This window comes from Otolemur garnettii, unplaced genomic scaffold, assembly GCF_000181295.1.
Source record: "Otolemur garnettii isolate 467f Iridium unplaced genomic scaffold, OtoGar3 scaffold00057, whole genome shotgun sequence".
NCBI classification, from domain to species: domain Eukaryota; kingdom Metazoa; phylum Chordata; class Mammalia; order Primates; family Galagidae; genus Otolemur; species Otolemur garnettii.
Genome location: NW_003852452.1, coordinates 1,802,090 through 1,806,700, shown reverse-complemented (window position 1 = coordinate 1,806,700; position 4,611 = coordinate 1,802,090).

Genomic DNA, 4,611 nt, shown 5'->3' with positions numbered 1-4,611 from the left:
ACTACTGTCATGCTGGTCTAAGCCACAGTAGTCACCCATCTGCATGGAGCACATTAGGCTTCTAAGGGAGCTGCTTGCTTCCATCACTACCCTCCTACACTTTGTCCTCCACTCATGGCTGGAGCTTTGTCTTTTAAATATAAGACCTATCCTGCCACTTCTCAACTCCGTACCCCCTTAGTGACGTATAAGCTCATTTAGAGTAAAGGCCAAGTCAGTTCATGGGCCACCCAGGCCCTGCACTGCCCACTCCTTTGCAGCACCTCTTCCCACTCCCTGCCCTGTCCTCTACCTTCCCAGTCTCACTGGTATCTTTGCTGCTCCTCCAACATGACAGACATACCCCACCTCATTTGTAATCCCTGTTCCTTTGTCTGGATTCTTTTCTTCCACGTCTACAAGTCTTTCATTTTACACTCTCTTCTGATGTATTCCCATATTAGCTTCTGAGAAAGTATTTCCCTAATTATACTATATAAAAATTGACCCTGATTTTTTAAAGTCATTTATTGTAAGTCAATCAATTTTTCTGTAAAAGGCCAGACAGTAAATATATTCAGCTATGGGAGACAAAGGTCTTTGCCATGAATATTCAACTCCACCATGGTAGTGTAAAGGCAGACATAGATAATATGCAAATAAATGACCGTGACTATGTTTTAATAAAACTTTATGTACACAAATAGTCAATGGACCAAGTTTGGTTCATGAGCCATAGCTGATAGCCATTTGCATTATATATTACCTATTTATTTTCCTAAACTTACTCTCTGAAATATAAACACTTGATGGCACAAATTTTTGTTATGTGATAGATGATCAATTAGCAGATCTAGTAGATAATCAATTATCATTTTTGAATAAATGTTAAGTGCTGGATACATCAATTTCTCTTTAAGTTTCACTTTTATAAACATTGCATTTCTTTCCATGATATTCTCCTTCAGTTGATCAGAACCAAATGATAGTAGTTGTCATTGTTCAAGGGGTAATTGTGTATGTTTGGGTGGAAATTTCAGCAGTTTCTACCAAGGACATGTATTATTGTTGAAAAAAGAAAAATCCAGGTAGGGGATATTATTAAATTTTTTTTAATAAAATCAATCCTCTGCATGTCTTGTGGCTAGACACATTATTATTATTGCTCAGCATCTTTGAATTTTATTTTCTTTCAAAAGAAAAATTGAATCTGAATCAAATTGGATAATAGCCATTTTTGTTCATTTTGTGTTACTACAACAGAATACTTGAGGTTGGGTAATTTATAAAGAAAAGAGGTATATCTAACTCACAGATCTGCAGGCTGGGAAGGATGAGACCTACTGTGCCAATCTCTTCTCAGTTTCTGGTCAGGGTCACATTCAATATAAAAACATAGCAGAAAATAGCAAAGGAAAAGTAGTCACATACAAAGAGGAACCAAACAGGAGAAGGACTCTCTCTTTACAAGGTCTGACAATTAAGTTCCTGAACTTGCCTCTGAACCTTTTGCCAACAACTCAATGGCCTTCTTGCATCACAACAATGTGCCAGCTCACTCAGCACTGTCCACGAGGGAGTTTTTGGCCAGTAAACAAATAACTGTATTGGAACAGCCTCCCTACTAACCCTATCTGGCCTCAAATTACTTTTTACTTTATTCAAAAATAAAGGACATATTGAAAGGAAAACATTTTAATGACATTGAGGACATCAAGGATAATATGATTATAGTTCTGATGGCTATTCCAAAAAAAAAGTTCCAAAATTGCTTTGTAGGGTTGAGTAGGTGCTGGCATCTGTGCAGTTTCCCAAGGGGAGTACTTCAAAGTTGACTATAGTGATATTCAGCACTGAGATACAGAACACTTTTTCTAGGATGAGTTAGCAAACTGAGTGGTCGACCCATTGTATAACAACCAGTTCTGGAAGGAACTACAATAATGCATTCTCTTGAGAGCAAGTACTCACTACCCCATCTGCACCAAGCCACTCATGAAGGATCCTATGTCCAAACATGTGGCCCATATGCCCAACGCCACCATTTGGGGAATCAGATCTCAACAGGAGGTTTGGTAGGGACAAACCATAGCAATAACCCTATCTATGTTTCATGTTTTAAAATAAAGTAAAATTAAATATGTAAGATAGCAATCCATTTCTCCGAGGGAAGTTGTTTCCCTCTGCCAGGGGTGTACAATCTTTTGGCTTCTCTTCACCACATTGGAATAAGAAGAGTTGTCTTGGGCCACACATTAACTACACAAACATTAATCAAAGTTGATAAGCAAAACAACAACAACAAGAACAAAAAACAATCTATGCATAATTTTTGTAATATCCACCAACATAGATAAGCACAAAAATCCTCACATAATCCACATGTGGCCCTTAGGCTGCAGGTTGGAAACCCTTGCAATAAAATAGCTATTTCACAAACTATAGAAGATATACATGAGCTCAGACTCCCAAATATATTAACACATTATGCCTGGGAACCCACATGAATTCTTGTATGGTTGTTTCCAGTGAAACATTGCTCCAAATACCACCATCATACCAAATGCTCTGAAACTATAAATTTGTTAACTTGAAAATAGACAAAAATTGCCTGACTCTCAGTAGCCCATCTCCCTGGCATTTGTCTGTGACCACTCGTTGATCATTTTCAGGATATGTCCTGGCTAAAATATCAGTGTCTATAACTTATTTGTCTATTATTCCACCCATACAGAATTTTTTATTTTACAAGTTATATTGAAATTAAAGCAAAATATTATCTTTCCAGAGTTATTTGATCTCATCTTTTAAATATTTCTAAGTGACATTTTTTTAATTGTTCGCTTGAAACTCAGTATTCCACAAAATTACATCTAAACGCATCATCCTAATGCTCCCCCAAAAAGTGGTTATGGCAAGATATCAAGGTTTCTTCTTTTCTTAAATGTCATAGAAAATGCCATAGGCTTTTAAAAACTACAAAGAGTTCCCAAATCACAGAAGGCTTCTGCACTCCGTGCCTTCCTAGCGTTTGCAGCCACGTTCATTTAGATATTCATATTTTGTTCCTAGATCATTATTCTGATAAGGACATAAAATGAGAATTAAGAAAACAAGCATCCTTCTTAATAAAAGGGAGTCTTCTCTTCAAAATTGTTGATCGAAAGCCAAATAAATAAATAGAATTTTTCAAAGTAATTAAATTTCTTTCTGGTCTAAATATGCTGTTCCTTACAGTTTTGGAAAATCAGGCTACATTTCTTGTCCTTACAGTGAACATAAAAATCCTCTGCCTCTACAGGCCTTGAATTATCACCTTGTACTATTCTCAAATATAAGTGTACATTCAGTTAACAATGCATGTTTCTTAAGGAAAATAGATGACTTTCATTCAGAAGTTTATTAAACCAAAGCCAGACATTGTCATCTGAGAAGCAGAATTTATGGGGGAAAAAAGAGAGAGAGAGAAGATGGTTCTGGGAGAGCTTAAATCCCAAAGGAAGAGAAAGACACATATCACTTTGCAAGAATTCCCACAAGAAACCAGGACACACGCATTTGAGACTACAAAAAAACCTGAATGGAACCCAAAAGCAATACACAGATAACGAGGTTTAGATGAGCAAAAACTTTTTTTTTTTGGTTGTTTATGTAATAGTCTTAAAAGTAGATGTTTAGGACAATTTCCAGTGATAAATTTTTAAAACTCATTCAAAAATGAAAATGGCTTAAGATATGTAGTTTAATCATGTAATAAGCATGGCTTTAAAAGTGCCACAAATATGTTCAGGATTTAAAAATTTCCTTGAGCTTTACTAATAACCAAAAAACCCACTTCAGTATTTTAGGGAAAGGTAGCAGGTAAGTTAAACAGGAGCTGCGAGAGCTACTTTAGAAAGTCCTTTCATAAAGTTTTCTTTGTAGGGGTAGATGCCCACTACCTGAAACCCGACTTCTTTTACCCTTGATTAGGGCATAACCTAGCAGTTAATTACCTTGCAGCGTGGGAGGAGAGTCTGTCCAGTTGAAAAGAATGTCTTGAATGTCATAAAGATTTTTGTGGTTGCCAAAGAATCTTAAGGCCTCGCTCAATTCTATACAAAATCCCAAACATATATATTTTTAACTGGACCAATAAATCTAAACTTCTATCAAATGAAGGGGACAAGAAAAACCAAAGCATTTTTGTAAAAAACAAGAGAGTCATGTGAAGAATTTGTCTCATTAGTTGTTAAAATTTATTATGAAAATATAATAATCAAAACTGTGAAACTTGAACCAAATGAACAGACCAATAGAGTATATTACCCATAATTATATAGGAAACTAGTGAGGCCGGGAGCAGTGGCCTAGCACTCAGGGAGACCGAGGCAGGTGAATGGCTTGAGCTTGTGAGTTCAAAACCAGCCTGAGCAAGAGTGAGACTTTGTCTCTACTAAAAATGAAAAAACTGAAGAAAGGCGATCACTTGAGCCCAAGAGTTTGAGGTTGCTGGCACTCTACCAAGGACAACAAGGTGGGCTATCTCAAACAAAAAATAAAAAGAAAGAAAGCAAAAGAAGAAACTAGTGTGTGATACATGCATGAAAATATGTAATCAGGCTCGGCGCCTGTGGCTCAAGGGGCTAAGGC